This window comes from Diabrotica virgifera, chromosome 1 (assembly GCF_917563875.1).
Source record: "Diabrotica virgifera virgifera chromosome 1, PGI_DIABVI_V3a".
NCBI classification, from domain to species: Eukaryota; Metazoa; Arthropoda; class Insecta; order Coleoptera; family Chrysomelidae; genus Diabrotica; species Diabrotica virgifera.
This window is the reverse complement of record NC_065443.1, coordinates 281626560-281639875: the sequence shown is the minus strand read 5'-3', so window position 1 is coordinate 281639875 and position 13316 is coordinate 281626560.

Sequence of the window (13316 nt, the reverse complement as noted above, 5' to 3'; positions counted from 1 at the left end):
ATTCGTAGATATATTATATAATTCGTAAATAACTTTTTTTCAATTATAGCGCAATCTATCGACAACTAGAATAAATGTTATAAATGTCTGTAATCACCGACATGCCTTTTTTCTGTCACATACAATTTAATGCGTTAGAAAGAAATCGAAAAACTGTGACGCACTGAAAGATGCTGATGAGAAAAAGAATAGTTGTTAATTTTGTAGTTATTCGTAAATAGGTACCTACAACTTTTTACAATCCATATTAACCTTTTCACAATCAATAAAAGTATGCTTGTGAAATGTTGTCAGCTATTAGCTGAACATATTTTACGCCATCATTCAATGAAGTAACGACTAACTACGAAAAGATCATCCATCTTGCCGTCTAAACAATTCTGTGTACACTTTTCGAATCTCTTCATCTCCGCTGTGACTTCTTCGGGCGTCTTTATGTGTTAAAAATTCCTCAAACAATTTTTCTATCCATTCAATCGCCGCAACGATAGCGTAGCAAAAAGAAGAGAAATCGTCGAGGACGAAAAAGAAAAACATGGCTCGATTCAGTCGGCACTATCCTCCGCAGCATCAGCGATATCTTTGATCTTGTGTTTGCATATGAGCTCGGTAATTTGCGTCGATTTTCCTATGCTGCGGAACGGACCTTATGCACAATATAAAGTTGTCCATAAGTGTCGGCTCTTGTATCGTTTAAAAATGTGTATTATCTGTATATTCTTCTTAAGGGGATGAATATGAACTTTCGGCTTCAATGATATTTAAATGGGATTCACTTTTTTCGAGTCCTGAGAAAACTAATAAGTATTTTTGAACAATTTAAAAGCAGAATGAAAGATTACGTTATTGTCGAGGGCCGAAAGTCCCTGAAAACTTCTTTAATGTTTATTTTAATAAGTTACAGGGGTGAAAAACTATGAGAAAATTTAGTGTGCTATTTAATTTCAAATATCTCATTCAAAAGAAACTTTTTATTCATTCTAAGGGACTTTCGGCCCTCGGGAATAAAGTAATCTTTCATTCTGCGTTTAAATTTTTCAAAAATACTTATTAGTTTTCTCAGAATTCGAAAAAAATGATTACTTTTAAAATACATTGGAAATTTTGACAGGCGTCAAAATTTTGCATTTTGTTCCTTTCCCCTTAAGAAGATGGGTACGTATTTTCGGCTGCAATGCTATTTAAGCGGGGATTCATATTTTTCGAATCCTGAGAAAACTAATAAGTATATTTGAAAAATTTAAACGCAGAATGAAAGATTACGTTATTAGTGAGGGCCGAAAGTCCCTGAGAACTTCTATAATGTTTATTTTAATAAGTTACAGAAGTGAAAAACTAAGAGAAAATTTAGTGTGATTTTTAATTTCAAATATCTCATTCAAAATAAACTTTTTATTTATTCTAAGAGACTTTCTGCCCTCGGTAATAATTTAGTCTTTCATTCCGAGTTTAAATTTTTTTAAAGTATAATATTAGTTTTTTCAGGATTCGAAAAAAATAGACACCATGTCCGTGGTATTATTTTCCAAATCTATCTTTGTCTTTCAACGCACTCAGTGGAATAGAATATTGTCAGCATATTGTCAGTCAGACATTGACAATCAGTGACAATTTTAAATATTTGACATGGCATCGGGAATATTTTGAGTTATTGATTAAATAATATTGATATATAGTGTATTTGATAAATAATTGATTTAAGACGTGAACTTAATAAAAAGTTATTTATTGTGTATTATTTGTGGAAGATCCAAGCAGAGAATACATCAGGATAATATTCTGTGATCCAAGTATTTTTTTGTTAAAGATGATCAATATTGTAAGCGTTCCATAGTAACAATATATTATTAAAAAATCACTTCAACACTTTTCCTCTTTTCTCGATCGAGTATTAGTTTTTGTTGTACATATAAATTATTACAATCACTGAATACATAGTTAGTGAAAAAATTATCACATTTATTAACTGAATTAATAATTTGCAATTATAACAAATAACAGTTATCCAAGAACATTCAAAAGCCATCTCTTTAAGTTAATGATGACATTTTCAAGTAGAATGACATTCTAGTAATGTTTACATATCCATACCAGTGTGAATTTTTCTACACGTAATTTGCCGTGTAAAGACAGAAAAAGTAGGGATAGCCGTAAAATATTTGCGAATGATGTACCCATGGCCTTAACAAATATGCGTCCTTTATATTCTATAGGTTATAGGCCGAGACCCTGTGTAAGTCCTGTCCTAGGAATCAGCTAGTATATTTATGTTACACAAGTTCCAGATGTCAATACCAATAGTTATTATGAAAAAATATTCATATATACTTAATTAACTGAAGTAATCAACGTATAATTAGATCGTCAACACATACCGCAGTGGTTCGAATGCAATAAGCTATTATTAAACACAATGAAGCCGAATTTACTTAGTAACAAGGCAATAACTCCACAAGCCACTACAATATGCAGACTAAGTCAATTAGTTGCAGTACGAAAAAATAATATTTAGTGTTCTTTGTCCTATGAGTTGGATGAGGGTTTTAGAATTGAAGGTCAAATTATGGAATGGAAAAAACTAATCCAGATCAAAACTAACCGATTTTTGAAGAACAACCCTCTCCTGCGAGGAATATTCGGTGACATATAAACGGTATTTACAGGAGGATATAATATAACAACTATGAAATATAAAACAAATACAAACAGATATCTAGCGGTAAAGACGTAATAGCTCTCATAAAAATAGAAAGACTACAATGGGCATGATATCTAATAAGATCACGGCAGAACAATCATACTAGAAGAATTCTTATGTCACAGTCAGAGGGAAAAAGACGCAGAGGAAGGTCAAAACTTATATGGAAGAATGGTATAGATGAAGATCCTAGAAAAATAGAGAGCAATTGACAATATATGGATTGGCGAATTGGACTTAAAAAGGTAAAGGGTCTACTATAGGGCTATAGCACATTAGTTAATGTTAGTAGTTAACACAGTAAGATATACTTGAAGAAAAAAAGATATGAGTGAAAATAATTTCGACCACGAGTCAGTATTCTGTTAACCGAGGTACAATAGTACCAAGCGGCGCCGCTAGGAGAACACTCCAATAATGCTTCGCAGATTACTTTAATGAAACGTGGTCATTTTGTACTCTAAACCGAGTAAGGTATGAAAAAATAAAAGAAAATAATCGTTTTCGTTCTGATTCAATTCGAGTCTCTTGCCATCCTCTGACACCGTGTTTCGGGGTCTACCCTTTTTCAAAGAGGCTTTGCAAGGAGATTGAATTGAACCATAACGAAACTGCAGATATTAAAGAAGAACTGCAGATATTAAAATATTTGCAGCGGAGTGTGGTTAGACTGTCCTCTAACGGGGAATGGCGAAATGAGTGAAATAATTTCGACCACGAATCAGTATTCTGTTAACCGAGGTACCAAGCGGCGCCGCTAGGAGAACACTCCAATAATGCGCATATTGGAGTGTTAGAGGACAGTCTAACCACACTCTGCTGCAAATATTTTAATATCTGCAGTTTTTCTTCGTTTCGTTATGGTTCAATTCAGTCTCCTTGCAAAGCCTCTTTGAAAAGGGTAGACCCCGAAACACGGTGTCAGAGGATGGCAAGAGACTCGAATTGAATCAGAACGAAAAAAAAAGATATACCTATTTGAATTTAAGGACTGTAAGCTAATACAATATATTGTTAGTAAGAACAACATAAGTTGCTTGTTCTGGACATCAAAGCATACAATGAAACTAAATAAAAGCAAAAAATCGGAGAAGACCACACACAATCAAACAGTGGTTATTAAAAGGCAAACGCAGAAATCTTTTAGCAGGTCACACCAGAGAAAATTGGTAGAAAAAATAAGTTGAAACATGAAGGGGGGAAACAATTTTGAAGAATATGGCCCGGATTGTTAAATATACTGCTATTAAAATACCTTAAAAATCCTAAGGAAAGAAGTTTGAAGATAAACAGTCCTGGGGGTTATCAGACCAAGTTGAAGAAAATTAAAGGAAATGAGAAAACTATTTAATAAGGGATGCTAACTGTGTGCTCTTTCCTTTGCACTATTATATATTTTCTATCTCTCTTTGCCGACGTTTGAATTGGAAAACCGCTTCAACATGTTCTTCCACGCGTCGTTGGACCGAGGCTTTACAGAGCAATGGGGATGCATGCAGTAGAGTTGGGAAAGGAAGCGAGTGGTGTGCCGTAGATATAATATAACAGAAAGAGTCCAATGGAACCAAACAGAAAATTCTCTAAAACTGCCATAACATCGGCTATGATGCATGGAACTGAATGTTGAGTGGTTAAAAAGAAAGAGGAACAATCAATGCATGTGGCGGAAATAGTAATACCTTATATGAATGAGTAGAGTGACAAAAATAATAGTCCAGGAACCGAAGCTTTTCACCTCGCAATTTTTACAGAATGGATCGATTTGCTTGAAAATTTGAGAATAAGGATCAAAATCTTTATGATGCCGAAAGCCGCTTTTAGCATGGGGGTGGTTACCACCCCATCTCGAGGATGGAAATTTTTTATTATATTTTGACCGCAAAAGTTGATAAAAATATTCATTCTAGGCAAAAAAGGTTCTATAAATTTTTTTGAGAAAATTAATAGTTTTCGATTTATTCGCTATCAAAAAATCAATGTTTTTCGATAATACTCATTTACGATCCACTCAATTTTTGCTGTAGAAAAATTTTTTCCTAACCAAGTTATTGAGAATTAAATAACCTACAATTTCATATTTAAACATTTTTTCCTATCTCTGAAGATACTCTTTCTATTCTGATGAAAATGGCATTTTTTACCAAACTACAAAAATTGGTTATTCGCTTTTCACTCCAGTTTTTTGAAAACTAATCATGCTAAACCAGTCAAAATTCTAGCATCGATTATTAATACATAAATAAAGAATAATGAATAAGTCCAATGACTAAAAACATCGCTAACTACATAACATTATTATGCTTCCAATTGGATTTCTCCATTTTTTTTAAATGTATTGATTTTTTAACAGTAAATTTTTTATTTTTTATCTTAGAAAGTTTGGTAGAAAAGAATGTTGTAGGTTTTTAGGAAATCTATAAGCCCATTAATATTAAATCTTTTTAAAATCCTCAGTCGCAAAAAAAGGTAACTTTGAAAATGTTGGTAAAGATGGTTTTTGCATGTTATTACAAGTTTTAATTGTCAAAAGCTCACCCAATTTTTGCTGTAAAAAAATTTTTTGCAAACCAGGTTCTTGGGAATTAAATAGGCTACAATTTCATATTTAAACATTTTTTCGTATCTATAATGCTGATCTTTCTGTTCTGAAGAAAAAGCCATTTTTGTCCAAACTACACAAATTCGTTATTCGCATTTAACTCCGTTTTTTTTTTAAACTAATCAATCTAAGCCGGTCAAACTTCTGAAACCTATTAATAATACATAAATAAAGAAGACCAAATAATGTCAATCACCAAATTTAAATTAGGGTGGTGATTAGGAGGTTGCTTCTGATCACTTTTTCGCTGAAAAAAATAGGGACTGACATTATTTTCATTACCGGGTGTCCACTTATATTTTCCCCCATTTTAACTGCATATAACTTCTAAACGGCTCAAGATAGAAATATGCGGTTTTCACTGAAATGTTTTATTTTAGTAAAAGTTTTGTCTGAATGGATGGAATTTTTTATATCGCTTTTAAATACGAAATAAAAAATGGCGGATTTTTGAAAAAAACTTTGTTGACTTTTTTTAAATGTAACACCCAGTATATTCTTTTGTAAATTGAAAGAAAGGTCATTCACCTATCTAGCGATATAAAGTTTTTCAAAATCGGTTGTCAAATCACTGAGTAATTAATTTTTAAAATGAGAGGTGCAACGTGGATATCACATACCTAAATAACATAACTAAGCAAGTTATGTGATTTCCACATTGCATCTCTCATTTTAAAAATTAATTGCTCAGTCATTTGACAACCGATTTTAAAAAATTTTATATCGCTGGATAGATAAATGACTGTTTTTTTAGATAAATGACCATTTTTATATCGTTTTTAAATAAAAAATGGCGGATTTAAAAAAAAAACGGTGTTGCCTTTTTTTATCAAAACACCCAGTATATTTTTTTGTGTCTTGAAAAAACGGTCATTTACCTATCCAGCGATATAAAATTTTTTTAAATCCGTTGCCAAATGACTGAACAATTAATTTTTAAAATTAGAGATGCAATGTGGAAATCACATAACATAATATCATTTTGCTCAGTTATGTTACTTATGTTATTTAGGTATGTGATATCCCCATCCACGTTGCACCCCTCATTTTAAAAATTAATTACTCAGTTATTTGACAACGGATTTTAAAAAACTTTATATCGCTGGATAGGTGAATGACCTTTCTTTCAATTTACAAAAAAATACACTGGGTGTTCCATTAAAAAAAAGTCAACAAAGTTATTTTCAAAAATCCGCCATTTTTTATTTCGTGTTTGAAAGCGATATAAAAAATTCAATATATCCACACAAAACTTATACTAAAATAAAACATTTCAGCGAAAACCGCATATTTCTATCTTGAACCGTTTAGAAGTTATAGGCAGTTAAAATGGGGGAAAATATAAGTGGACACCCGGTATAAGTCACTTAATTTTTGCGCTAGAGACTTTTTTTTTTATCTTTTGAGATAGATATTTTTAAATACTTTAAATTAGTTTGAACAAGTTACACTCGAAAAATGCATAGTTTTCCTGTCTTTTGACTTTGAAACTACAATATTTAGCATTTGACGAAGAAGAACTAACATTTAAAGTGTAGCTCGATTACTATTGGTCTTAGAAAATTAAAAAAAAAAGTTTTGTTTATCCTTTTAAAAGGTACATTTTCGTTAAGTAAATTTGTTTTGATAAAACGAAAACTTTTGGAGTTATTAGCAGAAAACTTATTGAAAACATTGATTTTTTTTTATATAAAACTAACACTTTCGATAGCGAATAAATCGAAAACTATTAATTTTATCAAAAAAAATGTATAGAACGTTTTTTGCTTATAATGAATGTTTTACCAACTTTTGCAGTCAAAATGTAATAAAAAATTTCCACCCCCGAGATGAAGTGGCAACCTCCCCCATGGTAAAAGCGCCTTCGGCATCATATAGATTTTGATCCTTGGACTATCCAGTACTTATTCACAAATTTTCAAGCAAATCGATGCATTCTGTAAAAATTGCGATTTTTTGTCCTATTTTAAGCTTCATTAGGTACTTGGACTATAAATAAAATTACGAATCCGTATATGTATTACTAAAAGATGTTAAAAAGAGGTTAAGGGTTAAGATGCTTTGGAAATGTTCAAAGTCCAGACACTAATCTCCCAATACGAAGAATTGCTGATGTGCAAGTTCTTGGAAGGAGTAAAAGATGAAGGCAATAGTTAAAGCATGGGGAGACGTTTCGGCAAGATATGTCCCGGATTGATATTGATATGACCCAAGATAGTAACTTATAGAGAATTAGGGAAATTCAAAGAGAATGATGATGATAGAAATTAAATAAATAAAAATATACAATAAATAAGAAGAGCTTTAAAATAAGAAATAAGTTTTGTTTGTGAGCTAAAGTACTTATTTTTTATATTCACCTAATAAAGTCTAAAAACATCTTTATTTCGAGGGCGTGTAGTGCGGTGTATGGCTGCCTTTAGCAAGGTACAGAATTTAACCTTCACTCTATGCAAATATCCATGGGAAATGGTATTTTGCTCTGACAAATTATACGAATTACCCGTAAATTTGATTGTTCGATATCAAGTACGCCGGAGAAAATTGAGTTATTGTCGGGAGTGGAACCGGGAGAGGGAGCACGGAGGGGTTCATGTGGAGGCAGACGTGGGGGAACGGGACAGGTATAAGGATTTTCCAGACGATTAAGTGACGATAGCAGGAAAATAAAAATGGGCGGCTTAGTGTCAAGTACGAAATAGTGACCAAGATGGCATAAATATGAAGCGACGATTTAATGTTTGGTGTTTCATAAAAGTTTCTGTTCATTTGATTACTGGTGGTAATTACTTGTGAACGCCGTTGGTACGAGGGAAGCTTTATTTAGCGTACAGGTGTTGTTTCATTTTTGTAGAGACGTCAGATGTAATGTTTTTGCATGCCTGATTGACTACAAGAGGGCTTTCGATAGGGTCAGGCATGAATAAATGATATAAGTGCTGAAAAGGACTGGGATTGACGGAAGAAACCTAAAAATAATAGCTAACCTGTTTGAAATCAATCAAAAGTGCTCCGAATAGATGGAGAATATACAGATCAGGTCAAAATCTTAAGGGGAATGAGACAGGGATGCATAATTTCACCGCTGATTTATATCTGTACTCAGAGCACATTTTTGAAAAGGCTCTAAAAGATATTGATGAAGGCATCTCAATAAATGGAGACAAGCTCAGTAACCTGGCGGTATGCAGATGATACAATAGTGTTTTCCAATACCATAGAAGGGCTGCAAAACTTAATGAACAAAATAACGGAAACAAGTAGAACATAATATGGACTAGATATAAACATCAGAAAAACCAAGCTAATGATCATCAGCAATCAAAACATAACTGGGGCAAATCTGTATGTGAACCAAATGAGAATCGAACGTGTCTCACAATACAACTACTTGGGAACTATAATCAATGAGTCGTGGAACAATACACAAGAGATTAGATGTCGCATCGGAAAGGCAAAAAGTGCATTTTTGAATATGAGCTGTGTGTTCAAGAGCCATGACCTCACCCCAAAACAAAAATAAGGCTCTTTAAATGTTACGTGTACTCAGTGCTTCTATACGGAGTAGAAACGTGGACATTGAAGGTAGAAACTCTATCGAAACTGCAGGCTTTTGAGCTATGGTTGTATAGAAGGATCCTAAAGATACCATGGACAGACAAAGTCACCAATGAAAAAGTACTACGGAGGATGAACACAACTGCAGATTTAATCCACATCCTGAAGGGCCGTAAGCTGCAAGCAGTACTTGGGACAGGGTGTATGTATAATGAGAAATTAAGGCAGACCCGAGCTACTCAATGCATTTTCTTTTACAAGGCAAAATTAAAGGAAAAAGGGCCCCATGACGAAGAAGAATATCCTGGCTTGCTAACCTAAAAGCATGGTATAGAAAGACCTCAACATAAATATTCCGCATAGCAACCAACAAAGTCATCATAGCCAGAATGATCGCCAACGTTCGGAACGGACAGGCACCCTAAGAAGAAGAAGAAGGTAATCGAAAATATTTACATCCATAAAAGGAAGTTAATTATTATTAAGATTAAATGGACAATTCGTCCAATTATTAGTTCAGTTTGTATAACTCATTGGACAAACTGTCAACCTTACTATCAACCAGAGAATGCATCGTGTCAAATGAGCATATTGACAATCACTAAAATCCATGAATAAAAGTTCGAATTGTTGGAGCACCACAGTATTAATCAGATTTTGTTACTAGCGACTTCCATTTCTTTTAATACATAAAATTATACGTGGAAAGCATTTTTCACCAAATGATGAGATCATAACAGCTGCGGAAGCATATTTTGTACCCCTTTCAGATTCTCATTTCATGGATGGAATCCATAAATTGGAATCTCGTTGGAACAAGTATATTGATCTTCAGGGAGACTATACTGAAAAATAGAGTGTATTTCAAAAGATAAAATTGTATTTTTCTTATAGAACCGCAAAATGTATTGATCAACCTAAAAGTCTCACGAATAACTGTTTAATAACATGTCCTTACTTTAAAGTTTATTAAGTATTTAACTTCCCAGAAATAAAGAAAAAATGAACAAAATCGTCTACCCTTTGCCGTAAACTTGGGTGGCGACGCTCCTGGTCGAACGGAGATCAAGGGGAGTGAGTAATGAGAGAGTTTTGAGGCTGGCAGCCAAATGACGATGATTACTTCATCGCGATGATGAGGGTGTTTTACAAACAACATCTCCGAGTGAGATAGCTATGTTTTTACGTCGAAATAAATACACCAATACACGAAGATGAGGCAGCTTGATAAATACACGAGATTTTTTTAAAATAACTGAACTGTTTGAGTAATTTTTGTAATGGGAGAGGAGAACGGGAGGAAATTGCAGTGTTGTGTAATAAGTAATACTGGTATAAAGAGTAGCTGATATTTTTATGAAAAATGTGAAAAAATTTGTAGAAACATACAGATACATAAAAAACAAAAAAATAGTCAATAAAAATTGAAATTTTGAAAAACGGGAATAATTTCATCTAGGCTTTTGTGTATCAGTCCATCTTACTTATCCTGATTTACTCCCTAATAGTATCCCGTAGTATCCAGAATAAAGTAGGTGCCCCCGCATTGACTTATAAGGCAGTCCTTATAGTAGGGGTTCTGACATATACAGAAAAATGCAAGCGGGTGTGGGGTATAGTCCAAGTATGAGGTTGATGTTGTTCTGAAGCTATTTTCTTGTGGCATTTTTATAATCAAGTATATTCAAATGGAAAATAAGCCACAATTTTACCTAAAAATGATTTTATTAACGTTTCGACGCCCAAAAATATTTTGACAACGACACCCGACTTGGGCGTCGAAACGTTAATAAAAACATTTTTAGGTAAAATTGTGGCTTATTTCCCCTTTGAATATACTTAGGTATGAGGTTAGATTTGTAGGTTTTGGTAGTTCGGCTTTAATGTATAGTCTGGTGGCTGGTTTTACTGGTAATTTAATATGTAATTAAAAATATTTATTTTTACTTAGGTATATACCGTTAAAGCAAAACATATCGTATGTGGTAAAATTAATTATTAATAAGTTAATTATTCTAAAATTAAACGACACTTTACACTCTATCAACAAACTGTAAATCACACACCTACACTCCAGTAAGGCACTGCCACCGAACTTAACGTTTGGCAAAACTTGTAAATGTCTGAGCGAACCGGTTGCATAAGTGTAAAAAACGGTTTAAACTTTTAAACAAACATATCAGTAAATTAAATGTAGGAGAATACCTTGGGCATATATAAAATTGAGAAGTGATTCACAGATAAATACTCAAATTTACCTTTTTTGGCTCACGAGATTCCGTGACTTAATTCATCTGGAATATTTCTTATTCTTATGAGGTTACTTAAGGCTGTTTTATCGGTGCACCAAAACCTAGGGACAGTGTTTTCTCTGTTATTTACCGACAGAATGTCTCGAAATTTGGACACGTTATTCGAAATTATGTTGCCTTGAAAGTGATGGTTTTACTTTTTTATTTTTTTGAAAATTCTGTTGAAAAATTGGATTATAATGTTTAACGTTCTATTATAACCAAACTTTTTACTCCCATCACTTGAAAGAGTTTTTTTTTCTGTAATCGTTGATATTTTTTTCACCTTTCTGTGTCCAGTAATAATCGAGAAAAGCGTGTTCCAACTTTGAAGAAAATTGCTAAAAATATTGAAATCTTATAGTGAAACGTGTTACCCATCAGTGGTGCTTAGTTTCAACGTTATCGCCTTCGTGACGTCAAAATCTCATAAACGTACGGTCAGTCGGAGTCGGTCCGGTCAGTTCGCTTAAATTAGAAACTATTTCCAGTAGTTATTCATTCTTGTATTTTCTTAGTGTTTCTAGTGTTTACAGTTTATAGTATTCTTAGTTATTTTGAAAACAAAAAAGTTCTTTAGTTTACGGGTATTTTTAAGTAATATATTATTAGTTTAGTGGTATAAGTTACAAGTTCTTTAGTTTACGCGTATTTTTAAGTATTAGATTAGTTTAGTGATATAAGTTGACAAGATAAGAAATGAGTCCCAGTAAACGTCCTAGGCCAAGGAAAAGGAGAGGAATTGCACTACAGTAAGTATTTATTATTTATATACGAGTATTTACAACCGTTTTTAAAAGCTTTTATTTAATTTGACTTATATAGTGCGGTTATTATTTTTTTAATATGTTATAGCTTCATTCTTCAAGAATATCGATGTAACAATATTGTTGCTAAACAGATAAGTTTCATTGTATACCGGGTGTAACAATGATAATCTGTTTTTTCTTCAAAGTTTGGAACACCCTGTGGAATATTCTAGCATATATAAAATATTGAAATTACAACTAAAGTGCAGTCTTAGGCTTTCTTAATATTTTGCTCTTTGATTCATTCGCTTATGTTGGATAATAAAAAAGTTAGGTACTTTAACAACTAGCAACGTTCTTCATCAATACAGGGTGTTTCTAAATAAATGAGAAAACTTTAAGGAGTAATTATGCATGAAAAATAATGGCCGTTTGCTTTATAAACATATGTCCGCAAATGCTTCGTTTCCGAGATACGGGATGTTGATTTTTTTCTTACAAACTGACGATTTATTTATTGCTCTAAAACCGATTGAGATATGCAAATTAAATTTGGTAGGTTCTAAGAGATAGTTATTGCGCATTTTTTGGCATACAATTAAGAATTTTATATTCACCATTGGCGTGCATATGGGTAGAATGATCGAGTAATATGACCCGTATGAACGCCAATGGTGAATATAAAATTCTTAATTGTATGTCAAAAAATGCGCAATAACTACCTCTTAAAACCTACTAAATTTCATTTGCATATTTCAACTAGTTTTAGAATAATAAATAAATCGTCAGTTTGTAAGAAAAAATTCAACATCCCGTATCTCGGAAACGAAACATTTGCGGACATATGTTTATAAAGCAAACGGTCATTATTTTTTCATACAGAATTACCGCTTAAAGTTTGTCGCACTTATTTAGAAACACCCTGTATTGATCAAGAACGTTGGTAGTTGTTGAAATACCTAACTTTTTATTATCCAACGTAAGCGAATGAATCAAAAAGCAAAATGTTAAGAAAGCCTAGGGGCACAGTTGAGTTTTAATTTTATTATTTTATATACGCTAGAATATTCCACAGTGTGTTCCAATCCAAACTTCGAGGAAAAAACACACTATCATTGTTACACCCAGTATACAATGACACTTATCTGGTTAGCAACAATATTATTACGTCGAATTTTGAGGAAATATAATAAAAATATATACAGGGTGTCCAGAAACTTCTACCGACAAACGAAGACAGGAGATTCCTTAGATAAATTTAAGACATTTTAACCTAATTCTTCCTACCTAAGGTACTCTTCCTTTAAGTCGGTAGAACACACAGAGTTTCCAAAAAAATTAAAAAAAAAAAACAGTTAGAAAAAGGAAAATTGGTACGTTTATTTATATTCCAGTGATGAATCGATTTCATTAATTGCGAA